At 35.0% G+C, this 23688-nt stretch overlaps 1 protein-coding gene across 2 annotated transcripts in view; it reads left to right on the top strand.

Annotated features, from left to right (window-relative positions):
• Positions 1-20453: 20453 nt before the first annotated feature.
• LOC113053064 (zinc finger protein GLI2-like) overlaps positions 20454-23688 on the top strand; it is a 66961-nt gene continuing 63726 nt past the window's right edge. For both annotated transcript variants that reach the window (XM_026217722.1, XM_026217721.1), the window contains exon 1: positions 20454-20865. The gene's annotated coding sequence lies outside the window, so the exon portion shown is untranslated. The remainder of the gene's footprint in view (positions 20866-23688) is intronic.

Here is a 23688-nt window from a genome sequence, read left to right as displayed (position 1 = left end):
ACAAACTTCTTGCGCTGACTTAACGAGCCATGATAAGGTTTGACTTGATCTGATTTTGAATGATGTAGATTTGATCTTGTTTCATGAGTACATATTGCCCTAAAAAAACGCATATTTGATTTAATTCCTTAAATGCTATGAGAGTAAAATAACGCTCAGAATACATGTCAGCCAACGTGTAATTCATAAGTCTCAGCTGTTGACTGCACATCAGCTGTGGACTGGTTCTGGTTTATGTTCCGGTTAGAGTAAAAAAAGTTGTCTAGAAACTCCTGAGGGGGAAAGAGAGAAAAAAGAATAAATAAGTTTATTGTCAATTGAGCTAGTTAAACAGCCAAGTATACTTCCCAGCATTCCAGCATATAAAGCAGGCAGCAGAGAAAGGAACATCGCAATTGTGGTGTCTAAAAAGGGTTGAGACATATCCGAGTCTTTGAAGTCGTTTCCTGCTCTCAGGCAGTTCCCGTTCTTTCAATTTGGGTTTCATTCCAACATGTCCATGTTCTTGCTCCTCCTTCCAAATATCTTATTTTTCCCTCCTCAGTTTACTGTAAAGTACTCCACAGTATCCCCGAACAACAGCAAAACCACCATCCATTGAACCAATTTGATAAATAGCAGATATTTAGGAATCGGCTTTTAAAAATTAGCCTTTTGTAAGCCACCGGCGGCAACCTCACATTGCAGTTACAGGAAATACAACAACATGAAACCACTTGAAGATGTCTGACCCAATTGCAGAATGTAGAGCGTAAACCGTTTGGTATATTCGCCTATATTCTATAAACATCTGAAATGTGCGTCTAGCCACATTCTCGTTAAGTTGTCATAGCAAAAGTGGGATGTTTATGAGGTAATTTTCTAACATGTTTACACGTTTAATAAAATGTTGATGGCTGATTTCAGTCTGAGAACAGCTGCAGAGCAAACGTTAACTTCTTAATCAGCAGAAAACTATTTTATGAAGACCGTTCATTGTCACAGGGTGTAACGGAGAGGAAGGACAGAACAGCACATGCTATTCCTATAGTAGTTATACAATTACAATCTCACTTGGTATTAAATTAACAAGGTGCATTTAATGAACAGATAAATATTCTTTCAATTATCCAACTAGTGACTTGTAGCTAATTAACTTATTGTCTTCATTTTTTTTTAATGCTGCTTGAGTTACAGTTATTAACACTGTTACCTGTGATTTCACGGCTGGGATTTACTTTAGCTAGAACTAGTAAGATTGTGAAATATTATTTTAATTTAAAATAACAATTGTTTTTATTTTAATACATTTTAGATTCTAATTTATTCCTGTGATGGCAAAGCTGGCGTCATATGATCCTTCAGAAATCATTCGAATATGCTGATTGGGAGATCAAGAAATATTTCTTATTATTGTCAATGTTTAAAGCAGTTGTGCTGCTTCCACTGGAAATTGTGATACATTTTTACAAAATTATTAAAGTTCAAAAGAACAGCATTTATTTTTTATATAACAATGTAAAAGTCTTCACTGTCACTTGGTCAATTTAACGCATCCTTGCTGAATAAAAGTATACATTTCTTGTGAAAATGAAATCAGTCAACAAGTGTACATAGAACAAACAATAAAAATAATACTATTACTACTAATAATAATAATAATAAATAGAAAAATATAAATCACTATCCAAATACAAGAACGCCTTCTGTGCATACTGTCCTCAAGTCAATATTTACATTCAAATTTATTCATTTAGCAGATGCTTTTAATTTACAAATTACATCACAAGCTATATCTCACAGGAAGCAAAAATATTTGCTGCTACATCAAACAGACTAATAAACTCAATTGCAAAAAGGATTGCTGTGGGCAACTGATATGTTTATGTCCAGTGATATGAAAACAATATATTGAATTCTATATATGTAAATTAATTCATTAGCATAACATGAATTTCAATCAAAATTTAATTGAATGACTGTCCTAATATAAACACACTAAAGCATCAGGTACCGCCCTTAAACGTTGCAAGAGGCATCAATGAAAGCTCGACGGCAGCTGCTAAGACTGATAAGAGCAGAGAGAAGAGGAGGGAAGCGGAGAGGCTGCAGCGGGTGAGCTCAGGCCAGGCAGGCGTACCAGGGCCCCAGCTGCCCAGGTGTCAGGGTTAGTGGGACTTGGAAGCAGAGAGATAATCAGCTTTATTATTGCTGCTAAAACCAATTTAGGAGCAGACTCAGGGGATCAGACGGGCCAGCTGTCCACACCACCCCCACTCACTTCTCATTACCACCCGGTTTCAGTTCATTCAAAACACAACCCAAAACAACAGGTATTAGAATTCAATTAATAACCTTCAGTTCATCCTTCTATTATAATTTTATAATAAATAAAAGAAGAATTATTGCACAATTGTTGTTGCAAAAATATTGTACCAGTTACATAATGAGAACACAAATGCTAGCCTTTTTGCGAGCTAAAAACAATAAACCAAAAAAAAAAAAAAAACACGAATTCATAGATTTAGCATTCCCTGTATGTAGATGAACCCAGAATGTCAAGATAATATGTGACCTTGGACCACAAAACCAGTCTTAAGTCACTGAGGTATATTTTTAGCAATAGCCAAAAAAAAAAAAAAAAAAAACATTGTATGGTAAAAATTGTAAATTTTTCTGTTATGACAAAAATCATTAGGATATTAAGTAAAAATTATTTTCCGAGAAGATATTTTGTAAATTGCCTACGGTGAATATATAAAAACATCATTTTTGATGAGTAATATGCATTGCTAAGAATGCATTTGGACAATTTCAAAGGTGATTTTCTTAGTATTTCGATTTTTATGCTTCCTCAGATTCCAGACTTTCAAATAGTTGTATCTCAGCCAAAATATTGTCCGATCCTATAATAAACCATACATCAATGGAAAGCTTATTTAGTTAACTTTCAGATGATGTATAAATCTCAATTTCGGGAAAAAATTGACACTTAAGACTGCTTTTGTGGTCCAGGGCCACATATACGTAATCAATAGTGAGTGTGATGACATCACAGCATTCCCTTGACTGGCGTCTGCCTTGTAATTACACAGTGGAAAGGAAATGGTGGGGGGGGGGGGGGGGCTGAATTTCCAAGAGTCTCGTGACGAGGTGGCCTAGACAGGCAACTTTAAAACTGTCTCACCTAAATCACTTTCCAGTCAGCGAGAGAGAGAGAGAGATAAGTCTACACCATCTCACTCTCAGCCACAACAGTCCGTCTGGGAATGAGAGCACAGTCTACTTGCAAGTGGAAGTGAGGTAATTAGCTTATATAGAAAAGTGTGCACAAATCAACTGCTGTCAAACACATACAGGTAGCAAGTGGTGTCATTATTTTAGTAAACTGGGATTAAGGGAAAATTAATTTTGCAATTTGGTTTTGCCTTTAAAGGGAAAGCAATAACTTTTACACTACTGGGCTAAAACTTTTATACAGGATCAGACAACAGTAGAGATAGAAGAGTCAATAATGCACATACAAATTAGATAATGCACATATAACCTGTCACAGCTCTCTAGATGCATATCGACATGTTGACACATTCACCCCATCACTAAAGGTGAGATAATGTAAATATATATATATATATATATATATATATATATATATATATATATATATATATATATATATATATATATATATATATATATATATATGGGGAAAATATTACTTTGATCACCTGCTGATTTTCTAAGTTTGACCACTTACAAAGAAATGAAGGGTCTGTTATTTTTATATTAGGTATATTATGTATAGAGACAGGAAAAAAAAACACATTATATAAAGGTTTGAAACTGATTTGCTTTTCAGTGAGTTAAATAAGTATTTGATCCCCAAGAAAAACATGAGAGTTACCCTTGTTGGCAATCACAGAGGTAAGATTTTTTTTTTTTTTTTTTTTTCGTAGCTGGTCACCAGGTTTACACACATTTCAGGAAGGGATTTTGATCCACTCCTCTTTATATGTATATATATATATATATATATATATATATATATATATATATATATATATATATATATATATATATATATATATATATATATAAGCAATACTTTCAGATTATTGTCATTGCATTGAACAAAACATTAAGCCAAATGGATTTTTTTTTTTCAAATAAAGATAACAGAAGCAAACTTCAAAATAAAAATAGCACAAGCAAATAAAAATGTTGAAATAAACGTATGTATGTAAATAACATTATGTAATAGTGTGTTTATACAGTATTTCTAACTTAAAAAAATATGGATATGTATAGATACGTTAACATACTTGTATGTGTGTGTTATATACACACACACAATACAAACAACAGACCAAGCCAGAACAGAAACCCAGGTATTTTTTCAAAATTCAGATTTAAAAAAGTATTTGGACATGTTCTGGTTGTCAAACCTAATGAATGTACTACACCTGTGGTTACTTAGCTAGGGCACTTGTGTGAACTTGAGGAAAACTGACTTCATATATTACCTAAAAATTAATTGCTAAAAAAAAAAAAAGAAAGAATAAAAAAATTCTCTCAAAAATGTGAAGTCACTTCTGAGAATATTTCCAATTTGTTTGCATGCCATTCGGATATTAGTATCTGATACCATTTGTTTCGAATGTAATTATTTTCTTTATTTTTATTTTTTTCTTCAGGCAAAATCTAAAGATTCTGGAATATATCTGATTTCTGATCAGAAAATTATACAAAATAAAAAATTAAAATTATATTCTTACAATTAGTCCTAAAAATTGGATTACAATAATTAGGAAACTGGCTGAGAGCAATATATGTTACAGGTTTCATGAGGGGAATGTCCTCGTGAGCTGACTCTTATATCTCAAGCCAAACAGTTTAATAAACAGGATTCAGGAATGGATGACGCAGCAGAACACACTAAGCATGTCGTGTGGCACCTTTCCCTCCACGATATGTGTTTGGGTGACCCGATGTAGCACATCCTGACTTTTGACACCCTAAGCTCTTGTATACCTTCATAGTGTGTCACCCTACATGCATATGTGTTTGTGTAAACATACACAGAGGGAAAACACAACTCCCCCAAGCCTGCTTGAGCCAAATCCAACTTAATCCGCTGTTTAACAGTTGTTTAAATAACGTCTATTAACATTAACTGGGCTGCTGAATGGGGGGCATTTACCTCTCGCAAAAACAGACAGCGGGGGCCTCGAGGGGCGCCTAGAGCAGCATTTCATTTGAACAAGAAAGCAGTCAGTCTCCATGTTTGTTTATGCTTTTTGATTCAGATCAGATGAGGAGAGTTGATCATACCTGTCTCCATTTATTTGTTCAGAAACGTGTTGTCTTATAAAATTCATGCCACAGTATAAATCTGTGTGCATATATATGTCTGTTGTCTCTAAGAGAGAAAGGAAAGTGAGCTGAATGTGTCCTTCTGTTCTAAATAGCTGCTTTCAGAGGTAATGTGGCAGCAGGTCTGACAGCAGTGGGTTAGAGGTGTGGCACATTAACTCGTAAGAGGGCAAACATGGCTAAAAAAGGCTTGCTTTCTAACAGGGCTTTAGGGGATAGAGTGATTTACTATGTCTCTGCTGCATTACAAACGCCTCTCGGCTTTAATGAGCTCTTGACAAGCAGCGTGTTAGCACAGCGTTTTCTTTTATTTTGGGAGCATGACTTTCTGATTGCCGAATATTAGGCGAGTATTCATTTCTCGTGCCTGAACGCAGCCCTTTCAATGCTGCACACGTTACGAAGAGCCTGTTTACAGCTCAGCCACGATTGCAGAAATACTTTAGTCCTGATGGCTCTGACAAACTGTAGAATTACACAGAAGTGTAGCATAGTAGACAAAACAGTCTCTAAACGTATGTTTTTAAAAGTTTCAGTAAACGTTTCCAACACCTCATCCATGTAGTGCAACATCCATGATGATGAATTTCATTCCCTAATAATAGCTGGATGCAAATGCATATATCTTATGAAACAGATCTGTTTCTCTGTGACTCTACCATAAATTTGATTCAAATAGCATATTGGGTCTGGCTGGATGTGTACCAAGAGCCGAGGACTTTTGGAGTCTGGGCCAAGAACAAATAGGGCAGATGGCATTTGGTACAATAACATGGATGTCATCCAGGTCTGCTCATAGGGTCAAATCCTTCGGTCTGGATCCTTCCATCACCATACAGACTCCAAAGATGGATACCACAAGGCCACAACACTTACTATACTCAGGTGAGGGTTATATCATTGTATCTAGATGTCATGCTGGAAGATCATTAAGAGATTCTCCATCCCTCACAGAAAACATATCAAATCAAAAAAATTTTAAGCAAGTTGATATTTACAGCTGCTAAAAGCTTAGCCAAAATAGCATGTGCCACATTGTTTGTCTCACACCACCTCGGCTGCCAGAGGTCATCACCGCATAATCACCACATTTCTCGACTTAACACCTACACAGCCTAAAGCAGGGTGTGAGTCCCGCGTAAGTGTGTCACCCACATGCCGAACCAAAACAAAGCATACTTAGATGTAGTCTACCTGAGGTAACCAGATATCTCCTTAAAGGAGAAGAGCTAGCCTCAAAGTATTTGCAAATAGGAAGCATATTTAAGCCAAACAGTAAATAAGGGAATCAGCATGTAACTTACTGATTACACTAAGAGATTGTTTTTAGGTTGAGAGGTAGAGACAATACAAATCAGATTTATGGACTGCAGTGCAAGCAAAGTAATAATGAAATGATTATGAAATGGGGTAGATGCGTTTACTGTTTGTTGGATAAGCACACATCCAGTGCACAGTTCTTTTTATAGAAGGGGGAGGAAAATTACTTCAAGACGAGCCAAGAACATGTTATGAAGAAACTCAAGAATGTTCTAGTCACTTAGGCCTCCAAGCCTTTTTGTCAATAAACACAAGAGATGTAGACACAATAATACGCTTTATTGACTCACTATTTGTATATGAAAGCAATACTTAAGTGATGCAATGTGCAAAAAATGATTTAAATCTTTCCGAGGTAAACACAAAGGATTAAAAGTATGAAACATGCAAGCGGTCACAGCTCACATGAAGTCTTTATGATAGTCAGCAACACAAAGAATTTGAAAAATAATTGACAATATGTTTTAAGAAACAGAAACGTACAAAGCTATCTGCGAATTGATATCCACCAATACTGAAAGCACAATCCACAGCAAAGGCCTTTTTTTTCTCACTATCAGCAATAGCGCTAATAGATAGCAGGTGATGAAGAGATACAACAATGTCAACAGTTCTCCAAAACGCCACTTGAAAATTAAAGTTTAATACTTGCATCAATAGTTTGAAATATCCAACACAAGCTATACAAAGGTTAATGACCAGCGCTGTGGAAAGTTATTTTGCAAATTAATGTTATATTTAAAAATAGTAGTAGTAGTAGCAGTAATATACTTTTATTTAATGCCATGTAAGCATCTGGGGCTATTTTCATGACAAAAACTCAATTACAAACAGGCAATTATCACATAAAGACAATAAAACCAAGCAAACAATTAAACACAGCAAGTGATATTATACAATATATGTTTTTTTAATTGATATGATAAAAATTCTAATATCTTACTAAATAAGACCTAAAGAGAACTAACTTCATAAAAGAGCTTTCTACTTGTATTAAAACCAGGAATGTTGTCAAATAATTTTTAATAGAAAGGGGGGTCATGTAAAACATGAACAGAGTTGGGTCTTCACCTTTAAGCAAAAATGCATGAGTCAGTCTTGTATGACCTGTACGACATTTGATCAAATCTGATTTTAGGTAAGATTACAAAGCTGTTTGAGGTGTATGTAATTTAGTATTTGAGCACTTATTCCACTCTTTTTGCCATTTATTGATTATATAGCGATTAATAATAGGTCTGATATCTGATGGAGGAATTTAACGTTAATTTACTTCATGATTAAAGTCTCCTTTGCAGCTGCATCAGCTCGCTCATTTCCGAACCCAGCAGAAGATAATCCTGATGAACTGATTCTGTTGATGATCCACTTTAGTAGACATTAAGTCAGTGTAAGATGATCAGTTTATAGAGAACCCATCGCTTGAAGGCATGATTTGGAATCCATAAAAATGATAGAATCCTTTTGTTGTCATTTAAAAATAGTAAATAATTATACAACTTAATTCATTTTATAGAAGTCAATGTTGTGGTACTTTTTCTGTTTTATTTTCTCATTGGCTGATGATCCAGTATGGTAGATCTTGGTACATCAACAGGAAATCAAAATCAACCTTATTTTTCTTTTTTTAAAAGAAATTAAAAATTATATAGGCTTATGTATATCAAACAAACAAACCAATGAGTTACAGTACATTGTTGAGAAACATTGCCAAATAACCCTTCTTCTCTGACAGTATTTAGGTGCTGAATTTGCCTTTTGTTAAGCAATGAAGGATCCTTCACCGCTTGGATCAGATTGAAGAAAGTGTCTCTCTGGCTTACAATGTTGCTCGTGGCTCAGACTACCAACAAGTCATGATCCTCTGCTATTTGAATAACTTACACTGCACGGTACAGTGCTCACAGGGCTATAGATCAATGAGCAACTTGATCTCTGGATGCTTTGTGGTGAACTCAACCTGCAATGCACACTCCCTGTTTGTTTTTTATTGAGGCCAGGTAGAGCATACATGGACATTTCAGAAATGCTCTCTGTTGTGGAATTCTTGAAAAGGTCAATTTTCACTAAGCTTTCAATTTTAAATTCAAATTTATGGTCAGTCCATTTGAAATTACAGTTTGGTTCATTTGTTCCGTGTGGTATCAGTAGTGATGCACTTTATATTGTTTAGCAGCTGATATTTAAGGTTTATCTGTATTCAGGTCACATTTGTTATCATTTAATGCTAATTTAAAGTTAATCTTAAATTGCAAATCTTAAACTAATATTCTTTCTTTGTAATGTTGTGATGCCTAATTTCAGTTGTAGCATTTTAAATTACATTGATTTTATTGATAACAGACAAACGTTAACAAACAGGTGCATAGTTAACACGCCCATTCACCACAAGGTCAAATTCCTCAATAGAAAACCCTAAACAATTACATACAATAAAACATAAAATAATAATAATAATAATTGACCAAATTGCCCAGCATGGTTCAATTTTAAACTCTGATTCAGATCGATAAATCAAAGCAATTGTGAACACAACATAAAACTATACTTTAGTGCGATTTAGAAATTGAAATGTCATGCTACTCACAATAATCATATTCATAAGTCTCTGATACAGTGTGAACACTGTCTGCAGGCTTTTTCCTATAATCTACTAGAGGGCAGAGCCAAGAATTCTGGGTAGGCTATTTCAGCATACCTGTCATAAACTTGGGCTGTAGACAGGTCAGTCCATCTGAGAATGTCCTGGGGCCTCGTGCTTGTCTTAAAGCCCACCAGCTGCAGTCATTCCTCTCATTGCTGGATGTCACTTAACACCTCACACCACTGCTGTCCACCTGGGCCCATAGCAATGGCTGGCAGAAGCCTTGAATTACCTTCTTACTTTCAAACATTGTGAAATATATAATGCCTTCACTTTCAAATGGCAGTGAGACATATTGTGTAGCTTGACCAAATACATTTTTTTATTTTTTTGGCTGCATGCTTGTATATCTGTATGGTTGAAAAGAAAAGTGATTAAAGTTGTTTTGGTGTCTAAGGTTGGTCAGTTTGCTGCCTTTATTATGAGCACTACCTTAATCACAGCAAATCTTATTAAAACGCTACCGGAGTCTAGACTGTCTCTATGAGCACAGCAGCCTAGGCAACACAAAACTAACATCACCAGGATGGGACACTTACTCCATCTGCCCCCATTTCAGAAGCACAGGCTTAATCCAAACACAACCCCACACTGAGGTCACAAAACATCAGCCAGACAATGACCTGTGATCCGCTAGAGGGAAAAGTAGACGCTAGAAACTGTAATCCAGGAGAGAGAGCTGATTTTTTTCCTATTTATACTTGTTTGTTCACTTAAGGGTTTTATGTTTTCCTGTGTTTTTTAAATTTATTTATTTATTTATTTTTTCCAAAGGCTTTGTGCGGTTGGGTGGTAAGTCAGATTTATTGGGAAGGAAATGTTCCAGACAGGCAAAAGGATTAAATAAAAACACAGTGAACACCATGTTTTCATATCAGAACACACAAGCAGATTACATTTATAGAACAATAAGTCAAATGGGCATAAAAGCAGTGCTATCCCTATTATTGCCATTTTTGCTTTGTTTAGTTTTTAGTCTCCAGGTTTTTACAGCAAGACTGAATTTCCCTTTTTGCTTAACTGTTGGGTGCCAAATTAAAATCTTTTAAAAAATTATTTTATTTTACAAAGCATAGTACCTAACAATCCAAACAACTGAATTACTATTTAAACCTACACATTATTTATTTTTAAGGTGCACCAAGAAAAATTATCTTTAAATAAACCTGTTGCAGTGATGCATTTTCACTGCTTAGAAAAGTAAGCTTTAACATTCTGATAAGAGACATTCTGATAAGTAACCATCAGCTCATTTTTTGTTTGCAGTTGCTCGTGGAGGACGGGGAATATACCTAGCATCAACTTTTTAGGAGGCCTTTCGACCAGAACATGGAGGCTGAAGATCAAGCTCATCCTTGAGGGCATCTTGACATAATCAAGGGTTAACCTTTTTTTTTCCAATTTAGTTTTATTTTATTAATTTTTTTGCTGTACCCTCTTTAACATTACCATTAACTATTATGTTTTCAGAAAAGCTGCATTATATACAGAATCTTTAGCCAATAGCTTTTTGGCTACTTGTCAAGATAAGCCAACAATCTCTCTTGTGCTAGTTTATCTTTCTTTCTTTCTTTTCGGAAAAATGTGATTTGATGAATAATGCACAGTAGGACCAGAGAAATACATTCAAGGAATAGTTCACCCCAAAAAAATGTTCTTATGCCATCCAAGATGTTTCTTCATCATAATAGATTTGGAGAAATTTAGTGAATGGGTGCCATTAGAATGAGAATTCAAACAACTGTTTGCGCTAGTAAACGGTGCTTGATCTGTTCAGGTTTTTTCTCCTGTTTCAGATGAGACAACTTGGATAGAGGACTCTCACTTTTGAAGTTAACAATGTCTTCATGAATTTATGACAAACCTGTAGCTTTTCGCTTCACAAGATGGACTGGAGTTGTGTAGATTATGAGAACATATCTAGAGAAATTTAGCATTACATCACTTGCTCACCAGTGGCTGCATTAAAATGTATCATATAAACATAACAATAATCCACAACTTCAAGTAATCTACACAACTCCAGTCCATCATGTGAAGCAAAAAGCTGCAGGTTTGTAAAAGCATTAAGAATGTGCAATATATTACTAATGTATTACAATCCATAGAAAACAATTCCCTAAATATTAACATACAGTAAATGCAAAAGGAGTGTAAGACGTGATATCTATTGGTGATGTGCCAATTCGGTTAAAGAAAAAACACTACAGGCTACTCTGAAGATAGTTGAAATGACATGTTGGGAAAAGGAATGTTGACTGATTAGGGAAAACAGGTATGAGATGAGAAAAGATCTTAAAAGAAAATCGAGTAGGTGGGATGTACACAGAGTTGCTGGACTGTGAGACAATGCAGCAAAACGGCATCCCTGAGAATCTCAGTGTGTAGGCAGATTGGCATGGAAATAGTCAGATAACATCGAAAGCAAACAGTCAGAACCAAGATGCAATCAGCTGGTTGTTTTCACATCATGCACCTTGACTCCAAAAGAAATGCAAAAGCTGAGTAAATAATCTTTTTTTAATCCAGTAAACATGCAATTCTTTTTTCATGTAATTGCTTCGTTGTCCATCAAATGCCCACAAAACCACAGAGGTAACATGAGAAGTTATTTGCTTGGTTATGGGCCAACCATCAACATTTGTTGAAGTGCTCATTAAAAAAAGAAGCTCTGAAATTTTATCAAGCCTACCTGCCAAAAGAACAATTGTCCTTACCCTTCGGCAAAAGGACATCAAAGAAGCCACAATGCATGTATGCAAAGGCAAGTAGTGAAGAGTTCATTCATTCCTCTAACAGTGAAGCAATGGAAGGGTTACAAAAGCACAACAGGGCAACCTAACAACCTCTGACCTCCTCTTCCTGCGGCGCTCCCAGGAGGAATCAAATAACTCAGATGAAGCTTACATGATCCCAAATGAGATTCACACACCATTGTATCTTAACCTTAGCTTGGGGGACTTGGTTAAGTGATCTCAATTTATAATATGCAAAACAAAGCTGTTGAACATTAAAGAATCTTCCACCAAAATTGTACACAAACACACTGATTATTGACAATACAGCTAGAAAAGTGTGGCTGTTCTCACTTAGTTCCTTAAATAACACAGTTACACTCTCTATCATTATCAGGCACATCCTTGCGTAATGCAGAAGCATGAACGTGATGTCAAGGGTTTGGAAAGCCTCACCCAAGCGTCTGGCCGGCAGGAGGGTTTCCTCTTTTTATGCGCGCAAGATGCATATCTCAAACCAAACTCATCTCAAAATGTGGCCTCACCCGAGGTCCCTTGGAACTCTCCCTGGTGTTTGGGAATGAAAGAGATAAGAGAGCATTCAAAACACTATGCCCAGAGAGTGACTCACGAAACTTCAGCATTTATCATCACATCAGACACATTCCTGTCAGGTCACCTTTTGACAGTACCACCAACACTGAGAAGTGAACCATGAGCATCACGATTCATTCAGCTTTAGACAACACAACACAGAAACAATGTTAAGTTACAGCTAGATGTTAGATGCCAAGAAAAGAGGTGACTGAAGACATGGAAAGAAATATCTGCAGTAAATATTCATTACATCAAGCATTTCAACTCAAGAATAAAGTTACTGTGAGGGTCACCCTCTGGAAAACCCTCTGGAATATTTTTTTTTCCTGACCTGGGACATGTGATATGTAGATACTATATATATGAGTTTTTTTAAAATCACAAAATAAAAACATTTTTATTAATATATAATTAGTAATTATATTAATATATAAAATAATATTTGTTTCAGAAATAAGATTTATATTAATCACAATCTACAGTATATATAGAGAGAGGTCATTTATTTGAGAAAAATGTTCCTTTAGTCTCCATTTTAAAAAATATATATAATAATGTAATAACACTGTTAAATATATTCTTTAGTAAAATATTTATTCATTCATTTATTTTAGTTTAGTTATTTCTGCCAACTACTACAGAATTGAAATATTGGCAATTACAAAAAAAATTATCAGCTTATCAGATTCTTTAGATTGTGTATGTGAATACATACATTTCAGACATGTTCTTATTTTTTCAAGGTTTATTTTCTTATTTTTTTTGGAAAGCCTAAAGTGTAAAAAAGCAGCACCCCTACATTCCGTCATTAATTAGTAAACTTAGTTAAAGAACTTGATCATAACCAGATTTCAGTGATAAAACAACGGGACATCTCCTTGAATAGATCGCACCAAAGGCTATTTCTGTGCTATCTTTTAGGACACACAGCTGTTCAGACCACCTGTTAACAACCACAGTATCATTGGAATGTCACAGGAAAAAAGCTGTTTGTGCTAAAAAGTAAGGGCTTGGTCTTTCTCTCATCCTTGTAAAATGGAGTAGGATACACCAGCACGAGGGACATGGCACAATTTAACACACAAAAAGTGTGGAGTTCAAGGAGAAATGGGGGTCAGGGGTGAACTCCTCCCACGACAGAGGTTCTCACAAACTAGAATGTGGGGGTAGAGGGGGTCCGGGGCATGTAATCAGAAGGGTGGAGGAGACCGTGCTATAAGTTACACACCTGTCAGGCTCGAACATGGAGAGGTGAAAGAAGGTCACCATGCAATTTGTTTGCTCACTGGATTTTCTAAAAATACTGTGGTAAAGTTGCTGGGTGATTCTTCTCGGTGTCAGCACTTAAACAAGGTCACACGATACATTAAATGTGTGTGAATCCATGTACACAAACACATACACCCATAAATATCTAAACGCCTTCTTGGAAATATATAAGATAACATGCGGTAAACTAATCACAGTCTTAGCATAATTTGCAAAGGCATACACTCAATGGCAATTCACACAAGATGTTATTTTGTTAGAGATCTTTGTGAAACAAGTGGCCCTTTTATGCTCTTTTACAAAGTCTTGATTTTGTTTTGGGGGTGTACTAGAACAGGCTCTCATACTAGGTTGTTTGAAAAGCATATTATTTTTCACATATTGTACATTATTATAAAGCGCCTGCGAGCTTCAGTCTAAATATTGCATCAAAATCAAATCAGTTTCAGGGTGATTTAAACCTGGATGATTGTAATCACTCTAAATTCATCTGCCTTGGGAAAGATAGCATATCTCCGAGATAGTGATAACAACACTCGTTGCCTTCTCTGGTGCAGCTCATTCAGGTCTCGTCCCATTCATCGAAATTTGTGACATCACAAATCCCAGAAAATATGCGTTGTAGTCCAAAGGAGTCATTCATTGTAGTTTTTGAAAAGTGATTTCTGTTAAATAAAATATCTCCTTTTGAATTGGACTTTGAGCTTTGTAACTTTGCAGATCTATTTTATGCTCAAACAGCAACATCACAGACTAATTAAAGTTGAAAAAGTGAAAAAGCATAATAGCAGTTTTTCCGCTTTTTGTGTGAAGTCATATGCAATTTTTACGGTGTTACCACTGCAACATAACATCTAAAATTACTGTAAAATTGATCTTAACAGCTTTTTTATATATAAATAAATAAATAAATAAATAGGCTTCACTTTGTTTGCTTTTAAAATACACCTCAAGACACCTGTGTTCTTTTCTGTGCAGCTGCTTTTGAATGCAAGAATGATTCAGGTGTGATTGCACTGCATTTGGTGTTTGAGACCTTTGCCATTAGAAATCAGATACAAATTCAGTGCATGCTTATGATGCATAAGAATTGTGAAATGTGGTTTTGAATTTGGTCTACATCACATTCCAATCTGATTTCTCCTCTCTCTGCCACCACTTCCATTAACAGAACAATTTAGTAATCTATATATAGCAGAACAGCACCTCATCTGAACCTAGTATACAGTACGCATGCAAAAAATATGACTTTGTATTGTGTTAAGCATACAAAAACAACCTTAGAAAATCAGAATCAGACAGAAAATGTAGGTACGTTTAAAAAAATTACTAAAGATAAAGAAATTGTTGAATAAATGTGTTATTAATATTTTCTTTTTTCTTTTTCACACAAAAGTATTCTCGTTGCCTCATAACATTATAGCTGAACCAATAATGCCATATGGACTATTTTATCAATGTCCTTGCTACCTTTCTGGGCCATAAAACGTTTCAGTTGTGCTGCTGTCTATGCAGGGTCAGAAAGCTCTCGGATTTCATCAAAAATATCTTAATTTGTGTTACGAAGATACAACAAAAGTCTTACCGGTTTGGAACGACATCAGTGCAATTAATTAATAACAGAATTTAAATTTTTGAGTGAACTAGCCCTTTAAATATGTGGCAAGCAGTACATGAACAATACTGCAATCAAAAGTTCACTCCTGCCCTCTAGTGGCCAGCTTTTCATTTTCGGCTTCCCAAACCATGGCACTCTCTTCATTCAGCATCTCAAACTAGTGATACAACATCTCTATCATTAAACTAAAAAGCAGGTCAAACCACACAGAACCACACATTACGGGAAAACCGGAGGCATTTTTCCAGGTCACCGTCCCACTTCAGAGGCCTTTAATTTTTTTTCTCTCTGGAAGCGTAAGTTTGTCATTAGCAGAGAGGATATTATAGTCGGGTCGGGTGCTCTGGCACAGGCACTGCTAGCACGACATGGAGGAAAGAGTCGTTTATGAGTCACAGATGAGTGTCGCCTGCCTGGTCCAAACATATTTAGCACACTAGATAGCATCTAGGGTCAGAGAACAGCCATGTATACAGCCCCACACTCATTTCGGCCCTCAGACCAGATAAGACATCAGTGGACTGTCAGAAAAACAAGGTATAGACATCAGATATTGTGCCTAAAATCAGCAAGATCTCACTTAATCTGTGAATATGTTTCAAATATATTTATTAATTTATTTATTTGTGACCTTGTCTAATCAAAATGTCATAACTGGATCTTACTGTGAAAGACTTCTCTCTGGTGACGTGAGTCATGCTTCTCCAATGATTTAGTCTTGCTTAAACTTTGCCCCTACAAGCTCATGTTCATTTGCCTCCCAAATATCAAAACTGAATCAACAATCAAGAACCAAGGCTTTCCATTTAATAAAATATAACAATGGTCCTCCGTAGAAGCAACATAAAATAAAAAAATGGCCAAATCTGGCCCATAACAACAAAAGACCACTCTGACTATACCATACATAGTACAACATGCAGTGAAATTATTGTTTGGCTTATTATTCTTACCTTAAGAATGACATAGAAATAAAAAGTAGTCAGAACAGATTTAATATGAATGAACAAACCAACAGAAATAGAATTTACAACTGTTAGAGAATGCTCTTTTCTGTCTCTAACTACTGTAGGTTGGAGATCACAATTAGTGTCAGCAAAATCTGCTTTGAAGGGACAATTCACTCCATTTACTCTCCCTCATGTCAATCCATACCTGTTTATATAATGAAGTCAAGACAAAGTGACTTTTATTTTCATTTTAGCCATATACAACTGTTACAGCACACAGAGAAAATAAAAATTAAAAATCAACGTTCTTCTGTATAAACAACATAAAAAATGCAGACTAACATAACTGACTTTCATTGTATGGGCAAAAATAAACCACTGAGACATTTGTCAAAATATCTTCTTTGAAGAAAATAAGTCATAAAGGTTTGTAATGAGAGCAGGGCAAGTAAATTATAAGAGAATTTTCATTTTGGGGTATAGCTATCCCTTTAAAAAGAACTATTGAACTATCTTTTGACATTCATAAAGATGGCGACATCTAATTTGCCTAAAATAGGGGAAGTCACAATCTAAACCATGGGCATGAGTCAGTGGAGGGCACAGTAACCCTCCGATTTTCCTGTTCTTTGAAGTGGCAACACTGGTCAAAACAAAATAACCCTTCCCACGACAAACCAGCCCAATCACCACCTCCTGAATGGCCCTTCCGTTAGTTTCATGGAATCTTTAGCATGAAAATGTTAGACTTGCTTTGTGATAACATCGCTAGGGCTGTAAAATGATGGGTATTCATTTGGGTTTCAAAGAAAGTCTAGACATGATGGGCCTCCATCTCAATAATCCACCAGCATGACCAACCTCAACATGCATTCAACCACTTATTCACATTAAAAAGATAACAATGCCAATTTCTAAAATAAATCTAAACTGACACAAACAAAAGAGCACTACTAAAACAAATTGTTTAAAATACTACTTAAAAGCCAAATTTGTAGTTCAAAAAAGTGAATGAAATGTTTTTATTATTATTATTATTAAATATTTACATGGCACTCTTTGAAAAGACAAGGGTAAAGTAAATAGTATCGTAATAGTGTTGTCTTAATAAGAGCTTTCAAATACAAAATACCTTAACAGATCGGAATTCAGTTAAAACATAGAATGAGAACACAAAACATAAATTATTTTCCATTATCCCAGTTTGTGACTCTAAATTTTCCATATATTTAAAACCACTAGATATATTGAAACCTTTGTGAAGCATAATAGCACACACAGACATAACTATTCATGTGGCACATATGGGGTTTCAATTTTTTAAATATAAAACTGGATCTTCTGAAAACAAATTAAAAAACAATGTTTTAAAATAAAATAATACAATTAAAATTGCAAAAAATAAAAATATGATAAAAATAGGCCATTTACATATTTGTTTTGTGGTATTTAAGACTTTTGTTTTGAATGTTAACCTTGAGGTCAATTAAACCTGGGCTAGCAGCATTCTTGTTCATATTTGACGCCTCCTAGCGACAAGGAGATGAATTGACGTAATCATCTTGTGAACATTTTCAGAGTAAAGTTGACAGACCTTCAATACTAACGTCACAATTAAATAAACAAAAAAAGAGAGGTCATAATCTTTTGTTTATGTATTCTATTCTATTTTTTTCCTTTATTATGCAATTGTGTATGTGTGTGTGTGTGTGTGTGTGAGTGTGTGTGTATGTATATATATATATATATATATATATATATATATATATATATATATATATATATATATATATATATATATATATATAAAATACCTCTAACACTAGCTTTCTCTATTCTTTTTCTATTCTGTTTTCTTTTTTATTTATTATGTACTGTGTTAAGCTAACTGAGACTTGTTATAGCTCTTATATATCATTGCTCTTTTTGTTGTTTTTGATTGCTTCCACTGTCCTCATTTGTAAGTCGGTTTGGATAAAAGCATCTGCTAAATGAATAAATGTAAATGTAAATATAAGAGCATCTGGACTGAATTTGAGCTAGACTGTGTACCACTAGATGGCGTAATCTCCATTTGGTTGTTTTTACAACAGACATCCACTGTAGATATATTGGAGCAGTCTGAGAAAAGGTGAATGTACTCTACAGATGTGAATCCACTGCACGCATCCAGATGGAGTATCTTATATCTTATATTTTATATTAGCATGCATTCAAAAGTTCAGAAATAAATGTACAACATGCAAAAACTATGTCTTTACCTTTTGCTGAAGATAATATTTGACGCATGCCTGAATGACGTGTCATGTTTAGAAAGCAAGATGCCTGGGGCTATGTGAGTCAGGAACAGACATTTTAAGAAGGTTAGAGATCCCCTTTAGGGATGAAACTTTTCAAAAGCCAGTCTGCATGAATTTCAGAAGGCCTTTGTTATGTCTTGATAAGTTTTATAAGGCATATCATGGAATCTTTATACATTCATATTTAAAAATATATACTAATACTAATGTGAAATTAACCCTTATACATCAAACATGTCTCTTGAATTGATATATATATATATATCAATTCAAGGGACCTGTTTGATGTAAAAGGGTTCATTTTACACTAATTAGGGAATCAACTTTTAAAATATATATATATTTTCAAAGCTGCACTTATGTCTGTCTACTCAGCTTTGCCTCCAACTAAATGTCTCATTTAATGTCTTTAAGAAGTATGTAATATACTTCCAGAAAAATATATATGCAAAAAAATTACTTGTGATAAGCCTACAATATTTGTTAAAATAATAGCTTGATTTAGCTGTTTATTATTATTATTATTATTCCTTTACTTTATGTACAATATTTTTTTAGCATTATATTCTCAGTGAGAAGTGAGATTGGCAGGAGGTTAAAAATTAGTTTAAACTATAATTAAGATTACATTAATACAGAATTGTTTGTAATCCATAGATGTTTTGGAATTATTTTTAAAATGTAGTGGCTGAATTATTTTTTAAGTAGTTGCGAGTAGGCTATTTTTCCAATCTATTTATTAATTTGAGTAATTTTATACATTTGTAAATATTTGGTAATCCTGGTGGGAAAAACACAATTGAGCCAATCCAACAAACAAACCTTCTCCACTTTCCACTAGGTGTCGTTGTATTGTGTATATCGTTTGGGAAAATACATTATTACTGAAAAAAATCTTAAAGCAGACTGGTGGGTTTTATAGTGGTTGGAAACCAGCTGACCTCCAGATAAACCACCCGAGGTCAGCATGGCTTAGTTGGGAGACCATCTTGAACCAGATGACCAACAAACTATCTAAGGCTGGTTTAAGGTTTTGTTGTTGTTGTTGTTGTTGTTTGTTTGTTTCATCAACCACAAACAAGAAAGCAATGTTGTTGTTTTTTTTTGTTTTGTTTTTTTGCACATTTAAGAATTTTAGCTAATTCATTAATTTATTTATTTGAGAGAAGCTATATCCCTATAATTTATCCAGGTAAATTAATTCCAATAATTTTCAATAAACACAGACACTAACAGTCTGAAATTTCCATTGTTGTTTTCTTCCATTAAAAATAAAAAAAAAATAATAATAATCAGTCATAATACAGTTAATTTCCCTTTTAGACCATTTTAATAAAAAAATATATTAATAATGATTGGGAAATTTTGAGTGGGAAAGTGAAATAGGAAAAATGTTGAGATAATATTTTAACAGTGTAAATTATGAGTTAATAACACATGAGGTAGGCTATATAAAGTTGCATGAAAAGAAAAGAAAAGAAAATAAAAGAAAAGAAAAGAAAAACGTTATTTCAACAAACCTTTAACTGCTCATTGAGACACTAGAAAACATTCAAATTATTCTTATGCAAAGGTTTGGCAAATCTCCAGTGAAACTTGAAAGCGAAGTCCTCTTAAGCTTCAACTACCTCTGGATTGATGTAACCCGGCCCATCTGGTGAAGAGAGTGGCCCAAAACTCAAAGAACTGGGGGGAGAAGTGGAGATAGAGGAGGGCAGATCGGATTGAAAACAAATCACGCCAACAGATCTCCCATCGCACATACAACTTACGATTCAACAAACTTGCTTGGGGTATTTTCAGCCGTGTTTAAAAATACTTTTAAATGTTCGAGTAGTATTTTGAAGTCGCGTATATGATGGATCGTCAAAGTTTGCGAGATGCAACTAGCGCTTCGTCGTCCGCGAATGATGTAGTTTTTCCTTGAACATTTGCTTTTGCAAAGCAAAATAATTCGCTAATGGAGTTTAGTGACAGAATCCAAGGCACTTTAGCATTTTTGTTGTAAGTACAGTTACATTGTTTTTCGGATGCACGCTGGACAACTGAGCAACTGACGAACTTTACAGCATCAAAACAGGTAACGTTAAATGTGTATTCCGTTATGATTTAGCTACTCTTAAATTAGCAAATACAGTGTGCATGCAGATTTAATGAGCTTACATTTCATTAACATTGTTTTAAATGTCGCTACATCGACATGCGGTATGTGTCATAATCTACAATATATACCCATACTGAGAAGATGATTAGGCAGTTTACTTCGCACTATATATTTATTGACTTGAGCAATCTCGAACTTTTGTCAAGTGCCCCAGATAGGGATGGGAATCGCAAGGAATTTAGTGATTCCGTTTCTGATTCAGATTCTTCTGACGGGTTCCGGTTCTTAAAGATTCGTTTAGTTTTCTACAATTCTATTTAACGCCGACACCTTCGCTGAATCTTAAGCATGTAACCTACTGTAGTTTGCCAACTACTTGAACCGGTTCTTTTGAAGTGAATCAAAATCATAGTCTGAACCTTAAATCTGGAGTCGGCTCTTTTAATGATTTAAAAACAAACAACGCTACAAGTGAGGTTTGATTCTCGAACAAATGAGACTATTCATCGATCAGTTACTGAATTAATCTGATTTACTTTCTGAACCAAACTTTTGTTTTGTTCGACTCAATTTTTTATTGTTGTAGGCTGCTGTTATGTTGTATTTAAGGCTAAGGAAACTTCAGTCTGACTAAGTAATTAGTAAGTGCTAATGTGTAGTTATAGACATTGCATTTATGTAATTATGGCTAAGATTTGGACTGCATAAGTAATAATTGCAATCATTTCTGCAGTGAAAAACAAAAAGTGTTGGTGACCCAAAAGTTATTAAAATGATTCACTTCTGGTTTAGAAAAATGTAACTATTTCTAAATTTAAAAAGAGTCTTGTCTTTGAATGCCATACTTTTTCTAGTTCTCAAAGAAGATTTATTTTTTTTTTTTCTGTTGACACACAAGCTCAAGTAACTAGCAACTATCTACAAAAAGTATTGCAAATAATTTAAGGTATTATCCAAATTTCACTTTGTGTGTTTAAAAGATTGGCAAAAAAAAAAAGTGCGGCAAGAGCATGCCTTGTTTTCCTGAAAAACAGAAAAGTGTGCATGTGTTAAATTTAATGTGATGCCCAGCTGAGAACATTTGCATAAGAATAAAAGGTCTTAGTGAATCTCCCATTGTGTAGAATGAGAAGCGGCAGCAGTCAGAGGCAGAGCGAGTGAAAGGATTCAAAAAGAAAGAAAAAAAATGATGGTGCATTCAGATTATTCAGTCTGGTTTGGGCTACGGTCATCAGCTTCTGAAGCATGGGTCGACCATGTCACTTTCATCTTCCTTTCCTTGCTGCTCTGCACATTTTCACACATTTCCCTCTTGTCCTGTTGCCTAAATCAGGCCTTGGAATTCCGCGGGAGATTTTAACAAACGCTCATAAAGGGGGTCCTTGAAAGGCACTGCACATGCACCAGCCAAGGACAAGACAAAGCGATGACATTCAAAGAAAAAGTTTTTGAAAATACCTCTACTGTTAGGATACAAAAACATAAAATATTTATTTATTTTTACATTTTCCCAATCATTGTCATATTCTTGAGAATACGAATCAAATCATTTATTATTCTTATTCTTATTTTCTTTTTACATCCTCAGCAAACTAAATTAATTGTCAAGTGAAATAAAAAAAGGCTTAACTCTTTGGAATCTCAAAGAGCTGAACTAGAACTAGACTTGACTTTATATCTCGGTCAACATTGTGTGTCAGGCAAAACTCTGGCCATATGCTATTTAATAGCTTAGTAAAGTCTCAAGTACACTTGTGTCTCAAAGTGAATTGATGAGACTTTAATGGCAGTTAAAAGTGCTGCGAAAGACAGCTGTGTTTCAGGTTTGTTTGTCGTGTTTCTAGTGTCGTTCTGAATTGAACATGAGGGCAGTGTGATGAGAAAACAGAGGTGTGAGAAGTGGTAGCTGCTTACATTCTTTTGCCCTCTCAAAGGATGTTCTTTGAAACCCATCTCCTTGGCTTTGGCCCGTAGGACACAGGACAATCCCTGCATTTTAGTAGCTGGTGTCGGACACCCCTCCAGACATCCGCCTCATTCTCTCACAAGTGTCTGGGGTTAATTAGGATCACATCACATCCGGTTTATGAGTCTGGATGGGGTCCTTGACAGTTTTTTTCTCTCATGCAACTATCGGCATTGTTAAGTCTTTAGCGATGTCATGAAAGAAACTCATGAAACCGCACACACTCTTATACACATATAAAAGACTTTACTAAGCCATTAAATAGCATATGGCAAATCAGAGAAAGGCCAGAGTTTGATTGATTGACCTCATTAGTCATCTGCAACTATTGCCAAGACGAAATAGCAAGTTTTATTTCGAGTGAGTAGTTGATCTTTTACATATGCTGGAGACTTAACATATGTGTTAGTTTTAATATTGCAGCAATGCATTTTATATTATTTCCAGATCCCAATGGATTTGGGAAAAGTTGTCATGCTCATGTGTGCGGGTAAAGAAAGTAGATGGGCAAGAACGCCATTCAACGTCTTCTGGGGCCTGTTAAGCTGTAAAATTTCTACTTTGTTCTCCTTCACATTTTTTTGGCTCTCATGCATGCACCCTTTCATTTCCTTTGGCTCACCTTTTAAAGAACAGCTGAAAAATGAACAGTTGAAATGTATACTGTTTACATTAAGTTATATTTGACTTGCCATAGCTGTGACTCTATACACAGTGAATGGGTAACGTTCCCAAACCACACGTCCACCTGTGATTCATGCAAAATTCCAGACACAGTATGCGGAGGACAGACCTAAATCTATTTTATTAGCTGACCATGAATAAACATCATA

Source organism: Carassius auratus, chromosome 34, assembly GCF_003368295.1.
Source record: "Carassius auratus strain Wakin chromosome 34, ASM336829v1, whole genome shotgun sequence".
In the NCBI taxonomy this organism is placed as follows: domain Eukaryota; kingdom Metazoa; phylum Chordata; class Actinopteri; order Cypriniformes; family Cyprinidae; genus Carassius; species Carassius auratus.
Note: the sequence above shows the minus strand (reverse complement) of the source record. Positions and strands in the feature narration are given on the sequence as shown.